Here is a 20,756-nt window from a genome sequence, read left to right as displayed (position 1 = left end):
AAAGGCAGTGATGCAGTGACAGCACATCAGCTCCACCTGTGCTTTGATTCACTATTTCTATTTTCTGCACCTTTTTTTTACTTTGACTCTACATTTTGGAGGTTATTACTGCACTTTTTCCTCCATTATATGCATTTGTTACTTTGCAGATTACCTGCTGCATCAGTAGGGTATTTTTCAGATGTCCATATTGTTTTAAGTGGCAAACACAGTGAGAAAAAAACAACCTAAAACACTGATTTCGATAATCAGAAACAGAAAAAAAGGATATACTGCTGTACATTTAATATCAGATACTTTAAGACTTTTACTCAAGTAATATTTGCATGGGCAACTTTTATTTTTTTACTAGATACTTTAACACAGTATCTACACTTTTACTCAAGTATAATTTTTGAATACTTTTGAAACCGTCTGAAACACAGACTGTGTTAAGAGTTTAGCAGTTTGCAGCTACAGTCTTCTCAAATGTCCTCAGTAACGTTAAATCAGAATCCAGAACTTTCTTCTGTAAAAAGTGTTTAAAATGTACCCAAAAATTATACTTAAGTAAAAGTAAAGTATTACTTTGGTAAAAGTAAAAGTCGTTCATACAAATATTACTTGAGCAAAAGTCTTAAAGTATCTGATATAAAATGTACTGAAGTATAAAAGTAATTTTGTACAAGCACAAGAAAAGTAACAGATACATAATCGACTTGGTTGATTTTTAGAACCGATATTATCATTTTTCTCATTATCGGAATCAGTGTTTTTTTGTTTTGTTTTTCTTTTAAACCTCTTTGCCGCTAAAAATAGATACATTTGAAAAATATGCTACTTTTGATGCGAGTAATCTGCAAGTTAACTAGAAATTAAAGTGCGAAAATAGATATAGTAGAGTGCCATGTTTGCCTTCAAAATCACAGGTCATATTGATAACACATCTGCAGAACTTCAACAACTTAACTTAAGAAGATATGTGTGCCGCGTTTTGTCAGCGTCAACAGTCTTGGTTGAAACTGCACATTAAGCAGTTAGCAATGTTAGTTCTTTTATTATTTTATTAGATTTATTTATTTATTTATTAGATTATGGTGAAATTTGAACAGCACGCTACTTTGGCTCCGAAGCAGCAGCGCTTAATCTGCAAATTAAAAAAAGAAGAAGTAAATCTACCTCCAAAATGTAGAGGAGTGTAAGTATACAGTAGCAGACAATTGTACTTGAGTAAATGTACTTAGTTACATTCCTCCACTGCCTCCGATGTGCTTTTCTGTTCCAAGTGTGAGAAGGTGGAGAAGATAACAGATGAGCTGTGAAATTCATCTCCATCTCCATCTTGGAAATCACTCTGCCTGCCCTCATGCAAACACACACACACACATGCAAACACACACGCAAACACACACACACACACACACACACACACACACACACACACACACACACACACACACATCACCCCACACAGAACTGGCATGACTTAAATAACGTGCAGGGGCCCCCAGTGTTGTTATCCTGTAAAAGTGCTCTTCAACGACTCTCAGGTGGCATCAGCACAGCGTTGAACCTTCTGGGGTTACCAAGAGCCTCCCCAGGTGTAACACACACACATACACACACACACACACACACACACACACACACACACACACACACACACACACAAACACACACACACACACACACACACACACACACACACACACACACACACACACACACACACATCAATCACTACCCCCCCCTCACACACATACACACACATCCTTAAAAAACACCACCCACGCATCGCTCTCATTCGTTCATTTGCCAGTCCTCTCTCTCAGATCCGGAACATGTTGTTCACATGGCATCACATGATATCAGGCAGCTTTCACACCATGTCAGTTTCTTATCGACGTAATATAATACACTTCATCATGAGACGAACAGTTAACAGCTTATTTGTTCTCTGCTGGTCCGGCTCTTTACACAAAGCAACGAAACCTGTGAAAAGTTTTACGTAATTTTGTCTAATCAGCTGGAAAGTGACTTGTTTGCAGGATTATTCTCGGTCAGGCACAGTGACTTCTCTCAGTTTTTGTACCAGTTAAGCAAATAAGATATGAAGTATTGATTAGTGGGACTTCTGATGTGCTGGTAAACAGATTTTGTTACCATCTGGCTGATCTCTATAAACACATATCTGAATATGAATACAGAATCTGTAGTCAGAGACAAGATGTTGGTATTGGAAGTGTTCTGATTGTCCATACGGAGAACAAATGAACAGAACACAGTGGACAAAGTTCAGTCTCAGAATCCGTCGGCTGTTGGTTTTTTTTTAGCCTTTTTTAGAATCATCTCTTGACTCCAACTCATTGTTGTGCCTCCAGTTGCTAATCAGACTGTGAACAATGACCACACCACACAAGAGGACATCACAGCTGGATACCTTTTACCCAGAAATGGAATAATGGGAAAGAAAAGAAAAGAAAAGAAAAAAAAAGAAAAGAAAAGAAAAGGTCCCCTAACTTTTACTAATTTCAACAGAAACAACAACGTTTCCATAAACCTGACCAACAAAAACAAGTGATGCGGTCCTTCTGAGGGGCGTGTCATCTAAAGAGATCAGACGCTCGGCACATGTTGTTGTTTGATAATATAGCTCAATATAAATGTTTCGTTAGACCCTTTCTGTCCCGAACATGTCAATGTGTTTCAAACTTTAGGTACTGTTCAAACATTAAGTTATTAAAAAAAGTCACAATCTCAAACTGAGCTCACCCCCGATGACATCACAAGGGTAATTTACCTTGAACAGCTCCTCTAGATCCACAGAAGAAATTGCAACAAGTTCACTGCTCTACATTAGAAAAACAAGTGAAGTGCCACTTTAGATAATATTGTTTATGTCAAACAAACACTCAGTTCATTTAATTCAGAATTGTGTATTTACACTTTCAGGGCTTTATACATGTACTCAACATTCATCACTGTCAAATATAAATCCTGCAGGCTGTTTAGTGAGCATGCATCTACTGAACATAACCAGCCACTTCATGAATATAAAGTTATGTATCACATTATTTGCTCAACATTTGCATCTTTGCACTGTTTTTAATGTGTTTATAATTACCATAAACACTTGATCTGTATTTTTAGACATCGTATGTTTTTGGTACACACAGTATTTATAGACCTATTTTCACCTACTTTAATTGTAGATTATTGTTTATTTTTACATCACATTCCTTGTATATGTGCACATACTTTGCTCAAAATGAAGCAGAGTCTGTTCATGTAAACAAGAGGAAAAACAAGAATTTTTAATGCTATTTGAAAATGTCTGCAAATTTGGCTTCTTCTGACATTCTGTGATTTATCAGTTAATCAAAAAGACAATCAGCAGATAATGAGCTTGATTGTGGCACAGAGATACACTTAATTGGAAAAATCAAATTTAATTCAACTAAAGCTAGCATTTGTTGAAAAACAATTACAGTATATTTATATTTTAGAGGTGAAATAGGGAACAAAGAACGTGTCCTTGCTCTCAGCGCTTTAAATGCCAAACAGGTTGTTGAGCAAGGCTTTACCTCAGGACTTCAACCTCTCAGTGTCCTGGTGTGTACTGGCATATTGAACACAAGGTAACACTGGCAGTGTCGCTGACAGCTGGCACTGCGCACACTGCAAGTCATAGAGAAAACATGTTTTCTCGTGATGTCCTCTGTGGGCAAACAGCGCTACGCAATACCCTCAGCTTTGACCTCGTGTGGAGCGGGTGACTGAAGAGTGTTGTGCCGTAATATATATACGTGTTACAGAGTGTGTGTTTGTGCTGTTTGTTCATCAGCGGCTGTCGCTCTCATTCCTGTACTAACCATCAGTTCAAACAGCACAATACTGTTAGTTTCCAGGTCATTTATTGGTGATTTAAAGCCATCCCAGACAGAACTCAGGCTTTTTTCTTGTGGATTTACTTACGTAATTGATTTAATGGACCTTTCAAAACACTTTGCTCTTACTACACTGTGAAGTATGAAATTTAAGTCAGAGGGGCAAACTCCTTACATGAGTTTTACATGATTTTTTATTAACAAAATCTATGGCATGGACTGGGAAAAGGTCACAAAAACTCTAAATGATATCAACTAAATAACATGTATACAGAGCTTGAAGAACGGCGCAAAATAATTTAATAATAAAGACTCCCTGTTCTAGAGACTTCCACTGACTTCCACTTCCACCGGCTCACTTCTGGTTCAGTACTTGGTTAACTTGAGTGAGGTAAAAATAATTTAATTGTGCGGCTCCTGTAGACTTTCCAAATGTTATTCGACCAATGGCTCCAGTTATGACAGTGAAACTACTGATTTCATGACCTAAGATGCTCAAATACATTTTAAATCCACCGTTTTACAACTGCTTCATTCACGAAGTGAGCTTAAGGCAAAAATACTTCTCGAGCCGTTGTCCAGGTGACGATGTAATTACACGGTTTGGCCCCAACCAAACCTGGCTTCAGAGCCTGGTGCTCTTCCTGTGTGCTTGACGTTAGCGTTAGCTTTCTAGTGTTACTGACAATAATGTTAGCATTGGCAATGTGGGGAAATGTGGGGACTGTTGTCAAAATCCCCTTTACACAAACAAATAATTGAAATATTAATGCACAAAAACACAGTTTTTTTATTTCTCATCTAGTTGGGTTGTCTCATTTAAAATGAAGTCTTGGGTCTTTAAAAAACTAAAATAACAACATAAAACATTCATGATCTGAACATATATGTTTCATCTGCAGAGTAGAAACTTCATAAAGAAACAAACAGATAAAATGATTAAGTTATTATTGAAAATTGATATTTCGTCTGTTAAATTGCTGGCTTGTGTTTATTTCAGCTTAAACTTAAACCTTGTGAACTGATTGAATGCCACCGACTGAAATCCTGATTCTTGAGCTGCTGACCGCTCAGCTCTGGTCCTGTCATCTCATCTGCACACTTCGATTATAACTCCAACCGTCCTGTTTCTTACACTCAGACCAGCAGGAGGGCTCTGTCGTCGGGACATCTGCAGGCAGAGAGAGATAAGTGATGAACTGAGATAGTGGAGTCATCAGCACACAGGGCAGGCAAACCTGATGACTCAAACCGGCTCGTGTCCAAAGTGACTGACAGGTCAGTGAGTTCGGTGATCGGGTTCGAAAGCGGAGGCTGCTCCGGATGCTCAGGGGTGCCGGCACATGTGAAAGGGGAAACATGAAAGTGAGCAGTAAGAGACCACCGTGCTCTGGGGAAAAATAAAGCAGAGGCCTCAGAGGAGGAGATTAGTGGGGATCCATGGTGGAGATATAAATGCTTCTTACTGTTACATCATCCGGAGAGGTCACATAGTACTGCTGACCCAGAATGTGAGGTGCCCCTTTCCATAATACCCGCCCTTACACTAAGAATGAAAATATTTACGACAGAGCAGAAGTGAAGTAATGCAAGGAGCACCCCTCCACCCGCCACCCTCTCTGAAAGGCAGCGTGTTTTTCTCCCTACATCACAGGAGCTCCCTGTGCAGCAGTGAGCCGCTCACAAAGTCGACAGAGACGTCTCCTAAACGGTGTCGACAGTGCGGCCGAGAGATTTCAAGTCTCACCCTTCAACAACAGTTTTCCAGTGCGTCCTGATTGGCTGCACATTCTCTGTGCCGTTGATTAAAATTCTTGACGTGGAGCCAGTGTTAATATCATGAAACATAAAGATTTTTGTGACGCTGGCAAACAAGGGTTTTCTTTATTTGACGAGACTCACAATAGCCTATAGATTATTGACTGTCCAGAAAATAGGTCATTCCTATTGATAGAGATGATGGGGAAGGGCTGGAGCTAGTAAGGAAGGAGGTCTCCGTGAACCCGTTGACCTCCTTCCATACACTGAGGCTGCTGTTGCCTCCAGTGTGTGGAGGGGAAGGCCGGCTCAGTATCTGGGTCAGGATTCCCTGGATGGAGAAAGGCCCACCTCCTCTCCTCTCTGACAGCAACAGGCTGCAGGAATGGAAGCGAGGATCATAGGCTTGTTCTGTGCAAAAGGGGAAATGTCAGCACAGTCATACGTGTAGGGTCTCAATAAAAATGTTTCCAGTGTTGCGTGTGAGGGATTGTATTTCCTTTCCCTATTTTCTGTGAACTAAGTGAACAATATGTCCTGGAAACTCATGGGAGTGAGGACAGACTGGACACTCAGGACACTCCTGCACTATGAAGTATACATTCTGTTTAAGAGCAGGAGAAAAAGCCTCTGGAATGGAGTTTATTGTTTTTTTGCAAGTGATTTTGTTCGTCTGGAGTCCTACTTACTTCTACTTGTTTTCACTTATTCGGTGAAATATCTAAACATTTACAGGACCAATTGGCACAAATAGGACGTATAATGCATTTGATGATCCCTTGATCTCTCCTCTTGTTCCACTAAATGGACACTTTCATTTGTCCAGTATTGTGCAAGATGGCAGTACCTTTATTTCTTTTTATGCAGCCGGAGGAAGTGAAGATGAAGCATCCATGTTCCATATCCACATATCCAATGATGAGCAATGTTAGCATGGTTACATTAACACTCGGCTCACAGCGCTGCTATGCCAGAGTGCTTTCCTAAAGCACTGACAGGGGCTCCGTAACATTTTCTTTTGGAAGGCCAAAACTGAAGCTAAATGGACGACCGTGGGCCAAAACTGAACACCTGTTATGTTGTATTGTTAAGATGCACAATGGCACCAGGGTCCCAGGCCCTCTTGATTGGGATTAACTCCCACCATGCCCACCGTTCTCAGATTAGGAAAAAACAAAAATGTGTTAGCTTGAACTGTGATTTATATTATATGCTGGTCAGTTCTTTATTTATTTTTCAGAAAGAAAAATGGCAGGCCTAACAGATTCAACCTGACATATTTTTGTAAAGATCCTCATTGACTGATCATTTATGCCTCAACAATTAAATAAACAGACTATTTTTGTTTTCGTAAATATTACTATTCTGAGCTTTCTTCCCCAAAGCTACATAGTACCCCTTTAAATAAAACATTTGTACATTTTCTACATGTTTATTGTGAGTGTCAAGGGTAAGTGGGTCACATACAATCTCAAAGGAGCTCTAAACATCCTTGGCTGATTGTTCTTGACTGTGTTTGTTGTTACGCCGGTTGAAGGGCAGGAGCGCCTCGGGAAGAACAAAGAATATCTGACCAAAGGTAGCAGCTGATGTGATCTCTGTAGCTGAAGACACTCACTTACTGTATGAGCTGCCCTACTTTCTGCAAACACAGAGCCAATAGGTTAACAGGTATCATTGTCTGTGGAATTTAAAGGCAGGTTAGTGAAAGAGTGCAACAAGTTCAGTAGTATTTGACAAGGTCAGTGGTTACTATGAAGCACTTCTGTGTGATGCTTATTGTTGGTGTATTTTTCTATTGGTATTGTTTCCCAGTTTGCAACACATGCAGGTGATTAAAAAATACATTTCACTATGATTTCCTGTCAGAAGTTACATCACCTTTTGCTGCCATGGCCCCAAATCAACTCGTTGATTACATCGTTGGCACACTCTGGTACACTTTGACCTCGCCACTGACCTAAGCCTCAGAGGTAAATTTGTCCAAGTTTTGACCCCCAGATACAGCGTACCCCCATGGCCCCATCAACTCATCGCCCTGCCTGTTATCTTATCACTATAAACAGAAGCTCTGGGTGGATGTCATCATGCACCGATGTCCTGTCAGCCTGCCTGCTGGTAGGCATTCAAAGGAGGCCATGCAGAGCAGAACATGGAGCCCATCCTGGCAACTTCAGCAGTCAGCTGATTAAAAAACAATTTCACCACCGGAAAGATAGTTGTGTATGTATATATAGTCTAGTCTAGTATATAGTACCTAGTAGTACCTAGTAGTATGATGTAGTGGACTTTTTGGGTTCTTGTGTTGAATAAATGACTGTAAAGCCGTCAAAGAGAGAAGCTGTTCCCTTCCTGGGTTAGGGTTAGGGTTAGGGTTCCACAACTTCTTCACTCCTGTGGTGGATTTGTGAGAAAACTCGCCACTCTCGTGGCTGTTGAACTTCCCAGTGCCGACACCACATGATTGTATTTTGATTCCCAGAAGTCGGGCAGCTTCGTTCGTAGAGATATCTGGGGAGGCGTTCAGCAGACAAACGTCGGGGTCACCAGTGAAGAAGTTGTGGAAATATAGGAAGCGAACAACTTCTCTCTTTGACTGTTTTACAGTCGTTTATTCAACATTAGAGCCCAAAAATGTCTCCCAACTGTCAGAAAACTGCTAATTTAACAATCTCCTTTGTTGCCATGGTTACCCACCGCTCAGTTACCGAATTACGTCCGCTCAGACCACTACAATCTAGTGTGTGTATATATGTATATGTGTGTGTGTGTGTGTGTGTGTGTGTGTGTGTGTGTGTGTGTGTGTATACATATATATATATATATATATATATATATATATATATATATATATATATATATATATATATATATATATATATATATATATATGTATATATATATATATCCGTGACTAGAGAAAAGGGGAAATGGCTAACCCAAACTTTTGTCGGTAATGAGCTTGGAGATTTGGGTGTAGGCAAGATGGAGGAAATCTAACGTTGTTCACTATCATACACTACACTAAGAGAGCCTCATCCGATCAGTCGTTCTGCCCTCTTTGGGTGAAAGCAGCCCATTTTATTTGTCTGTCGGTAAATGCAAACAACTATAGGAGACAGAATCCCATCCTGTCATGTTATGTTGATGACATACGATCGGTGTGGATGGATGTCCCATATATAAAACGAGCTAGACTGAATGTCTATGTAATGTATTTCTGATACCTACATACTGTATGTATATACATCACTGTGACGCAGGGAAACACAATCTCTGCTTTGATTTATGCCGATGATGCGTCATTTCACGACGATCCAAGAGGAGCAGAGAACAGATCAGTTTTCGCTCCACTTTCTACATTACTTTATGCTGTTTCAAAGCTTCTTTATTAGATGGTAGGTCAGCTCCATTTATGTGTATCACTGAACCAATCTCCATTCGGCCCATATTTTTCACAGTAAAAACTCCAGTTACACCATCAGGAAGACTCTTTTCTGATTCACTTCGATCTACAGGCGCAATTGACACACATGTTATTTACTCATTAACATCATTAACAAACCTGTTATGACTTGGGTGCCACAGATGGACATGAATTTCTCCTCTGGAGGAGTAAAGAAAAACTTAAATCATGGTGTTTCCGTTGATCCCACCAAATAGCTGGTGGTATTATGGATCCCAACTCACTTATCTCACTGACAGCAAAGCAAAATCCAGCCAGCTTATTAAGGCCGTGATTTATGGCTCATGGTAGAAGTAGGTCTGGTAAAAAGACATTCAAGGTCATCTTTTGATACGTGACAGTTGTCCATACTTGGATTTATTTCAGGCAGTACTCATAAAGTGTTGAGGCTTGACACCAAGCCCTAGCTGCCCTCCTCAGATGGGTTTGTGTTTATGGTTTATGACAGAGAGACAACTGATCAGGGTTAAGTTAAGGTAAAGGAAACACAAACCGTCATACGCCACCAGCACTGTGTCAAATGTGGTTCTCACGTCGCTTCTTGTCAAGGGGAAAGAGCAAAACACCTCGTTGCTGGAGGTCACTGTTGTTTACAACAGAGTGGTGGACAGTGCTGCATTCATTTCCCATGTGTTGGAACAATAACCAGAGCTCTTGGATACAGAGAAGAGCCCTTTGAAACAATTCCAGGAAAAGGTCCAGTGTTGCATGACATGTGGCATGTGTTACTTTTCATTCATAAAATGAGAGAGTGAGCACACAGTGGAGCCCCAAACGCATGCTTTTCAGGAACAGGCAAAGAGATGTGAACACACCCTGCGACTCACCGGGTGAAAAACATTCCAGAGTGTACAGTAACACTATCAGGTTTCACTGAGAAAAGAACCACAGTGCTCAATGATGTAGTAAACACAAGGAGAGGAACTCGGATATGAGCGTAAAAAAACCATCAAAACAAGCGTGTTGAGGCATTGCAGCAGCTCCGACTAAGCTCTTATCTGAAGGTGTGTTTGTGTTTTGTGTATGTGGGAGAAAGATTTAAAGCAGGACATGTTATTACAACAACTTTCTTTTTTTACTAAGAAATTAGTTGCGCAAGGCCTGTTTTGATCACTTCACGCAGATTAACTGGGCTTCTTAGGACAAATTGTTCAGGAGACGGATGGAGAGAAACAGAAAAGAAAACAAAGCCAAAGTTGAAGTCCTGTCCTACTGTATCTGCCCCTTCCTCTGGAGAGGATTATGTTCCTCTGTTGACAAAGCTGATAACATTTGATTGATTTTACACAATGCTTTGGTTTCCTCTGATTCATCCGTCCTCCTCCCCAGTCTGAGATCTCCCCTATCAACACTGTATCTCATATGTGCCTACCTGAAGATGTAATCAGCCCCGCAAATTTCTTAAAGCAGCAGCTTGTTTTTTGAGACTCACTCTTGTGCTGCTACTTATTTCCCTCTGTACTGCTGTGTTACCTGTAAATTTCTCCCAAGGGGGATCAATGAAGGAACATCTTATCTTATCTCTCAATTATTTTAGAAGCAATACAGGGAGTTGCTATTTGTGGCTATATGATGATGGTGAAACAAAGCAAACCCTGTTTTAGTTATGTTACTGCTCATGTAGGTTACATCTTATCTAGTTTGACTAACTGGTTGTACGCCAGTATTTCCCCTATATGCATTCTGCAGTGAATGGCGAATTTAAATTGCACACAGCGAAAGCACTAGACCTTAAGTTATCATTAATGTCATTACTGCTATTTGCATAATTTCTACAAGTCACCGTTTAAATTGAGTGACTGAAATCCGCAAACCACCGGAGTGTAGTTAGTTTCAGGTTGGATATTTGACAAATATTCACTCGGGTCCAGCTGCAACTTTACTGAGGTTCGCCCACTGTTAGCAGCAGGAGGACATTTAGCTCACCTCCCAGCGCCTCGCGCTGATTCGCTGGAAACTGATTTAGGGACGGTCATTAAATTACTTAGCCTAAATATATTAATACAAAATAATTGCATTTTTTTTTCAATATCTTCCATGTGATGTGACCCAATGACTCCAAACCAGCAACAGATTGTATTAGTAAACTGGACGAATGAGACACACTCTAATGTATTTTAGTGCTTCCTCTATTTTATATGAATATTCATATGCAGAAATTATGATTTTTTTGTCATTAGCCTCCATGTCATGTGAACCACTGACTCCAAACCAGCAGTTTATAAGCAGCGGTATTTAAAATAAGAAAATTAGATTCAATAAATACGTTTCCACATTGTGCCACTTCATTTTTTTTAAGGATTATGATAAATATAAAAAAATAAAAAATAGAAGAAAAAAAATTAACACAAATTATGAAATTTGTTTCTGCCCAGGCACCTTTGTACAATGATCTGGTCTCAGCAGATGCCTTTAATCTGCTGATTGTTATGTCATTTGTAAGAAAGTGCTGACATCCCAACATGCAAATCCAGATTAGGTATCCAGGGGTACTGTCACTGCATCCTGTTAAATTGCACCCATGGCGACTGTCATTGGTTTAAAGATGTTCAAACAGGCCAGAGCGGCTGCTGAGAATTGGTGCAGCTGACACAGTGCTGGAGAAAGGTCCATCTGTGCAAGACTACATATTACTCTGTGTCTTCGTAATAACACAGCAGCACCACTATGTAGCTCGTGTCAAGGCGAGCTACATAGCGGTGTTGCTGTGTTATCATATGAAAAGTTATGTCCTAAGCTGGTTGTTCTTCTGCTGTCTGGCAGTACTGAAGTGTCCAGACCACAGAGAAGCTTCTTTCTTCAGGCTGTGAAGTGTTACACTGAGACTGATTTATAACCAGGTAAAAGTTCCTTGTAGTACATTTAAAGCTTGTTGGAACTCTAATACAATCTACATTTGATCGATTCCAACAAAATAACTATAAATAACTGAAACAAATGTTGCTCAGCAGCTCCTCGAGGTCATTGAGTACATTGAGGACATTATATTTCCAAGCAGGCTCTCGCCATCAACAGCAGTACAAAAACAGCATTACTAAGAGTGACAAATGACACCCTCATGTGGGCTGACGATTGCAAATATTTCATCCTGGTCCTGCTTGACTGCTCAACTGCAGCTTCTGACACTGCTTGTGAATAAATCTGTTGGTATCTCAGGATCTACACTCATTTGGCTCTCATCCAATCTGTCAAACAGGAAGTTTGAAGGAACAGGAATACTGTGCGGCGTTCCACAGGGTTCAGTCCTCAGCCCCATCCTTTTTTTCTCAGATTACATGCAGCTGTATTTTTAGATTAAGCCAAACAACATGGGCAATGTTGTTACCCTCCATGTCTCAATTTCTCCAATTGTCAGAACAAGTTTTGTCTCTTGAGTGTAATCCTGTATTGGCTCTCGTCTCAAGAAACTTTGGTTTGGGTTCTAATCCTCTATTCAGAATCAGCCTTGTCCCGCATGCAACCAACCATAGATCCCACTTCACACCAATCCTCTAATCCCTTCATTGGCTCCTCATAAAGTAAAGGACTGATTTCAAGATACTGCTTATAAAATCAAGGTCTCATCCCTTCTTACATCTGTGAACTTTTGCATCCTTACTCCACCTTGAGGCCATTCAGGCCATCCAATGAAAGTCTCTTTATTATACCCCTTGCCCTCCTCAGATCCATGGGTGATTTTGCTGTTTCTGAAACAGTCCCACCCAATTTGTTTATCTTGTAGTGATTATAATAATGTTTTATCGTTTATCTATGATTTCATTATCATTTTCTCCCCTTTAATGCTGTTGTAGTACCTTGTATCTCATTATTTCCTGTAGCTTAAACTGGAAAGGTCTTCATACTTATTGCTTTAAAAGTGCTAAAGACATTGTTAAGACATTGTTATTGTGTGGCTGTGTTGTCCACACATACATATGCTTGAACATGCAGAAGAACCACACATGCACGTTCGAACATGTGTCCACGCAGGTGATCTGTGCGTGACTGCATGTGTGGTTCGGCACAATCCCCAGGCTTCCTGCTCTTGTTTTTTCTTTTGCATCTCCCTGTTTTTCTATCATCTTCGTTCGTGTTTACAAAGTCTGATGTGGTTTCAACCAGCTCATCACTCACGCTGGTTGTTACAACATCTGTCTGGCTTTGGTGCCAGAGCGCAGGCCGTGCCAGCTCTGCGTGTTGATGTCGCAGCGAAAAGGAGCCCCGAGGTCATCCAGCCTGATCAAAAGAGGGCTTTAAAATGCTGTTTAGTGCGCCTGGGCAGGGCCAACCCTGTTGTTTTGGAAAGCAGTATATTAGGCTTTGTTTTTTTACGTGTGTGTGTGTGTGAGAGAGAGAGTACAAGGTAAGGAGGGCACGGAGACTCTGCTATGTTATGAGCTGTGCAACTGAGGTGAGATATTCCTTGGAAAGGAGCCAACTTGTTGAGTTCAGAGGGGTCCTTGTGTACCCTGCTCTGAACTCTTACAACCTCAGTGTATGTGTGTGTGTGTGTGTGTGTGTGTGTGTGTGTGTGTGTGTGTGTGTGTGTGTGTTTCAGTGTGTGTTTCAGCATGTGTGTGTAAGGGGTGAAAGGGGTGGTGGTGGTAAGTAAATGAGTGAATGAGCTAAAAAACATGCACCGGTCGACCTCGCCTGTGCCAACAGGGTGGAAAGTGATCCCCAGCCCAGAACCCTCAACCCCCCCTCCACCCCACGCACATGCATGCACGCACACACACACACACACACACACGCACACATGCAAACACACACACACTTTGCCCATGGTGGCCTCAACACTTATTTGCGTGGATGTGACTGTGATAACATGCAGTACCTCCCGCTATGAAACACCTCCTACCCTCAATAAACCCACCGGGAGAGAGCACATATGTCGGAGTTATCATGTTTCCTGTACCACAACGTTCATACAGGCGTGACAAGGCTGGAGGCCATTTATCTGTCTGATCTGACAGCATGAGTACAGTAGAAGATAAACATGTATTATGGAAAAATAAAAAACCTGTTCCTGTACCCAAACCCTCCTCATACCCATCAATAAAACAATAAATACGTAAGTCACTGTTACATAATAAATAAACTTACCCTAACCCTAGAGTAATATATATCAAAATTCTCTTTCAGGAATTGATTAAACCCTTAGAAAAAAAGATTTTCCTGGAAATGTTCTCGTGAAAAAAATTACCGTCATGCTTTACATTGGCATGGATGTAACTCTACACCTTTTCCTCCAGAACGCTGCTACAAGGCGACTGACCAGGTCCAGTCAGGATGACTCACATCACTTATGACCCGGGTTTACCGGTTGTCCCCGCACTCGACTGAAAAAACAAAAGATGACGGGAACTCAGGAAATCTCCAGCTGTGTTCGTGGTGACCAGCACAAGTGTTTTAAGCCCAAAACTTGATGTTTTCCCGCATTTATTCTGATGATTGGTGTTTTGGTTCAGACCTCCGGGCATTTCAGAATGGTGAGGTGTCGCAAGTCAAGAACTTTGGGAACCAGCTCTCTCCAATTTCTGGGATTCGGTGTCTCTGAGGATCAATTAAGCGTCAGTTAAGAGTTCACAGAACGGGTGAAATTTAGGAGAAGCTGGTAGATTAAGGAACAGATGCCGTGATTCCACCGTTTTTTTTTATTCCCTCGTTAAAATCAGCCTATAAACAGGGATTTGCTTTAAAGCTAGTACTGGTGGTAAATCACAGAATAATGGTTTCGTTCTGACACCTCCCTCCAATTTGCTCCTGTGTTGTTCGACACATATAAACATCTATGTGATAAGAATTTGACTCTTAGTGCACATTGATGTAATGCTCTTTCTTCAGAGCTGGTTTTCTACACATCACAGAGCTTTGTGGGTATTAAGTAATGGCCTCAAACCTCCTTACACCTCAAAGATATTGCTAAGTCTCATGGCTGTTGATTTTTAATCCCAAACGGTGAATACTTGGATGTCAGCACTGATCTTGAGGGTTCCTTCTTGGCCTTCTGAACAGCAGATTTAACAGACCTGATTAACAGAGCATATTACTGATGTTTTACTACTTGAGCAAAACAATCTCAGCACGACTTGATTTGTTGAGTTCAACCACATCACATGGTCTTTGAGAGCAGACCGAGTTCGCTCCCTGCATTATAACGTATGAGAAGTAATAGAATAATCACTGATAAATGTCCATTTAGAGCAGGTTTTGTTGAACTTGCCATTTATCCTCATGAGTGAATGAGACTCTGAAACACTTCCCCTGCTTCAGGATGTTCCTTTGCTCCTCTGTCACACAAGAAAATAATTTGCTTTAGCTTTAATTCTATCCTTTTTTTTTTTTTACCTTTATTCATCCAGGAAGATGCACCATTCTCCCAAGTAACTAAAGTAGGAGACCTGTTTTGTAATGTACAAACACAACTGGAATTTAAAAAAAAGATAAAATGGCTCCATACAGCTCTCTCGCTCTGGAAGCCTTTAGGTATGAGTTACACCCTTGATGTGCAGTCTCATTTTGGATTCAAATCAGTTTAGGTCAGTGAGGTTTCGGTGTGACTGATGCATTCCTGTGTTTGTCACTTTAATGTGGCAGCTGATGAAGGTGAGGCTAATTTTGATTACTTTAAACACTGCTGGGTAGCTTGTGAAAGGTTTCCCTCAGATAAGTAAAGTCCTCTCCTAACCTCTGACAATGCTTCATCGTATATTTGTCAATTACTTTGAGAATGATTCATCTGAATCTGCAAAATAAAGCTATCAAATAAATGTAGTGGCTCACTCGATAGTTATGTAAACGTGAGAAGTAGTATAAAATAAAATACAGTTCTCTCCTCCCCTGCTAAAGACCTTTGTGTTTTCTATCAAGTTGTTTCCCCTTTTCATCCTGTCCTTGTTCTTGTTCTGACTTTTTCAAAATCATTTTCTGTTGTGAGCATTTTGTACCAGTACTAGGGGAGGGAGGGAGGAAGGCGACAGTGGGTTTAATCAAAAATAAATTAAAACAAAGCTTTTATTTTTTCTAGGTAATAACTTTTGTTTGTTTTGATGAATTACAGTGTGTTGAGAGCTCCTGGGGTTGTGTTTGGACCTCAGTGACGTCAATCAAACTTACTGAATAAAGACATTTCTTTTTGAATACGCATGCTTCATATGAGCAGTGTGTGTGTGTGTGTGTGCGTGCGTGTGCATGCCTGTGTGTGTGTGTGTGTGTGTGTGTGTGTGTGTGTGTGTGTGTGCGCGTACAGGCTCACTCTGCGTCCACGTCGGATGATTTTTGGGGGCCAGCAGGGCCACAGAGTGACTGACCTCCAAACAGATGTTATTACACATCGAAGAGGCCGCCCATCTGATCATTAACCCCTCACTGCGTAATCACACCAACGTGTGTGTGTGTGTGTGTGTTTGTACATCCTCCTCTCTGTCTCCCTCCATCCCTCTCCCTCTTGCCAAACCCCTGTTTTTGCGACTGTATTTCATTTAACCACATCGATTTCTCCCTGAACCACCTCCTCAAGGTCTCGCGGCTGGAGGACTCTGATCTGTTCTCTGAGCTGTAAACTTGTTGTGCTCTTTTCTAAACTGTGTGTACAGAACGAGCCGTCGGCAGGAAGGAGGCCTTCTCTGTGGCCTAGATTTCTGCAATCAGAGGAAAATTTCGAGTGGTTTAACTGCTGGTAAAAGTTTCTTGTAAAAGTCGTGGGGTGTAGTTACTCTTAATAATGCATCAGTGACAGTTTATTGGGTGGTAAATATCATTTCACCGTGGCGGAAGTCATTTTCTCCAGAAGAGCACTGTAAAAGCTTTAATTGCCTCTGTTTGGCATTAAGTTAAGCCTCTGCGCGGTCCTGATTTAACTGCTGTCATTTGTGTTCAGTTAGTGTGTAGCTGACAGAAGCAAGCAAAGTGTGTCGAAGAGTTAAAAGTTCACTTTCTGCAGTCGGAAGAAACCATGAATTCAGGAGAAAAAACAGGTCACAGAGGAGACCAGAGGAGTCACTGTCTTTCGACTGTATCTCACGGTCTTCATCAGCAGAGTGTCACCGAGCTGTTTACTGTAAAACTTTGCTTCATTCTGAGCAATTTCTAGCAGAATGTTTTGCACACTTTATTGGGTGAACAATCTAACATAAATTGATTAAATTTCCCTTTTGGGTAATGAATTCTTCATATAAAACCCCTTATATTAATGCAAGACATTTTTACAACATTTTACATTATTTTACATCATTTTACATCATTTTACATGCAGTATTCAAATCAAACTGCACTGGAAAATATACCACTCATAAAATTAGTCCAAACAAAATGCTTAAAATATGCAAATACGAGATCTGCCAAAATAACAAAAAACGAAATGAATGACAAGAAAAATAAACGTCTCAATGTATAGATTAATTTACCATTAAAGGCTCCAAAAATAAAAGGGAGAAGAATACATGAATATATATATAGGTAAATATACACTTAAATTAAAAAGAGGACTAATCAATGAATAGAACTGAATATTGAATGGGAAATAAGCCATTTTTTATTTGTAAATTCATTATTGCTTACATTTATCATATTGATATTTTATTACAGTTTTTCTCGATTGTTTACACACATTTTCTGAAAGCATGCCTCATACTCTCAGAACTCTACACACAAATCAAAAATCACACACACAATGGGCAAAACCCCTCAATTCTCCTGCAAAATGAAACTTTACATTCAAAACAATGTTATTTCTTCTCAAAAGGCTATTTTGTTTTCAAATGGCACACACAAAGCATCAAATGAATAGACATTTAGAAGAACCAGTTGAACACTGATGTGCTCAATGTAAAACACTATGATGAATGGACAACACTTCTTCTTCATTGATCATAATGACTTAGGCCTTTCTTTCAGTGTTACACTTACTACAGACAGCTCATACATGACTGTGTTGTAAAATATTTGAGAATATTGTTTTTATACTCAGGACACACAAATACGCGGTAACAAATATATTTTATCCACCTTGTGTTGGTAATCTTTCAGTTCTGCAATACAAATAGTAAAATACTGTAAATACTGTGTAGGAATACAAAGTAATAAATTTCCCAAATACTTGAAACATAATGTATTTTTACAGTCAACAGAACAGTCCACAGGCAATACTGTACTACTGTACTCATTGAGTACTGTATTGATATGCAGTACTGCAATTTTCTAGTGAGAGTAGATTTCTTATTCTCATTACTCCTCTGGCTCTGCCTCTGGCTCTGTTTCCAATGTTGGCATCCACTGCTCCAAAGCAGAAGAGCCTTTTATGTTGGCCTTTTATGCTAAAGCTCTGATTGCTAATTGTAAAACTGTGTGACAGGTGTTTGCCCATGTGGTGAGTCAGTGTGCATAGTAGGGCAATTGACTTTAGAATTTTGAATGACAGTGTCTTCCTTGTGAAAACAGAACTGCAATTTGAGTGTAAAGCAGGAATTGTGCTTGTAGTTTAGCAGAATTGGTTCAGGGGGTCGGTGCATGAGTGACATGTTGTGGTCATTGTGTCTCAAGTACCAGTTTTTGTGTGTAAACAATCGAGAAAAACTGTAATATATGATCTATGAGACATTATAGTGATTTATTTTTGATTGTAGCAGCTTCAGATAGATATTGGATATTTCTGACTAGAAATCAAAACACACTCAAAATGTGTCTTAGCTGTGTCGTCATGGGTTACTGTGTGTAGAATTAATGGTGAAAAACTGAATAAATATGACATAGAAATGAACAGGTTTGTCAGTTTGTCATCTCTACGGAAGCCGACTTGTGTAACTGTGCCTTTATTCTTGCACTGACTAATACCTTATCAAGCTTTTGGCTCAGAAGGTCGTGGGGTCAGAAAAACATTTTGTTCATGCCGTCCGTTTACGGTAAGAGGAGCACAAATGTTAAACCTGGTGATGGGAGGTTTCTGTGCGTCGCTGGCAGCATGTTTATTTGTTTGACCCGAGCCGTGTTCTTTATTAACGGCCCGCAGAGGAAGTCAGGGTCCTGCAGCCTGCGGCCTCCTGGGGAGCACAGAGATGTCCGTCTGTTTATCGTTACAGAGTCAATCTGTCAACATGACCTGATCAAATAACTACTACACAGTTTGGCAGCTGTGTGCTGGTGTGTGTGTGTGTGTGTGTGTGTGTGTGTGTGTGTGTGAGGGTGTGTGTGTGTGTGTGTGTGTGTGTGTGTGTGTGTGTGTGTGTGAGGGTATTTGTCCTCCAGTTTTGTGCAACCGGAGGATTTTTTGTGCCAGGGCAACTAGAAGTTGTGAAACCATGTTCTGTTTGTTGGACACGTGTGTGTGTGTGTGTGTGTGTGTGTGTGTGTGCGCGAGTGTTTGTCTGTTGTGTAACATAACACAATGGTTGCGTTACATTGGTCAAAACAACACATTCATGCGTACATTTAGCTCAGACACTCAACATAAAAATCTCGACTCCTCAGTTTTAAGCGCGCCTGATTTCATCTCAATGAGGCGGGCTGGAAACTAACATTTTTACTGTGTAAATTACATGGCGGGTCGAACACAATTGTTTGTCTAATATGAGTTTGATGCATTTCTGCAACATATACAACATGTATTGTCATCAGGAAGTGAGACTACTTGTCGTCTTGGATGTGAGTTTGTCGCCCTGTCCTAACATTTAGGAGGCGTTTCTTGAGAAGTTTAAAAAATATCGAGATATATATCTTATAAAGCTATATTATCTTTAACACCGTATCGTCCCGCCCTCATAGAGTTGCTTAGTCTGCGGTCCTAAAACCTTGAAATCAATTTGGACATCCAGTGATTTTTTTCAAAATTGGTTTTCGGTTCCCTGAAATAAGGTGTTGTTGTCTAACACAATAGTTACACATTTTGTTCTACAGCATAAAATACACCATTAAATGTACCCCAATGACTCCCAGATGTCAGGAGAACTCTATAGTGAAGTCTGCGGACAGCACCAGCATCATCGGCTGCAATATAAACAGCCCTGAGAGTTCATATCAGGGGGAAATCAACAATCCACTGCTCGTCAGCCAAACCAAGGAGTTGATTGTTGATTTTAGGAAAGGGGAGACACACACACACACACACACACACACACACACACACACACACACACACCTGTCTACATCAGTTGAGCTGAGGTGGAGCAGGTGAACAGATTTAGGTTCCTGGGAATCAACACCACAGAGATCCTATCATGTTCATCACACATCACTGCTGAAAAACAGAAAAGAAAAGGCACAGGGAAGGCTTTACTTCCTATGAAACTGGCACAGTCTATTGAACGTACACGCACCCTGTAGTAAAATGACAAATGATTTAACCTTTACATTTTTTCAACTGTGTTTTGTGTTGTGCATGTATCGGCTGTCATGTTGACTAGCCCAGCACCACATCACTGTAAAGGTACATCTGGGGTTTCCTTCACCATGCTACAGTAACGTTGCAGGCTCAAATCTGGCCAGGTTAGTTAAATCCAGTGATAGCTCTCTTCTCAATAGAGGTAAGATAAGAAGATATGAATATAAAATAAAATTTTAAAAAAACAAGGTAAAGTCCACTTCCAACATGCAATATGTGGATTAAATGAATATGCATATTTTATTACACAGTCTCGTCTTCGGAGAATTAAACAAAACAAACATTTTCAGGAATTGTTTTCGCCTTTGTT

Source organism: Acanthopagrus latus, chromosome 6, assembly GCF_904848185.1.
Source record: "Acanthopagrus latus isolate v.2019 chromosome 6, fAcaLat1.1, whole genome shotgun sequence".
NCBI lineage: Eukaryota > Metazoa > Chordata > Actinopteri > Spariformes > Sparidae > Acanthopagrus > Acanthopagrus latus.
The sequence above is the reverse complement of the archived record's forward strand: the minus strand, read 5'-3'. Positions refer to the sequence as shown.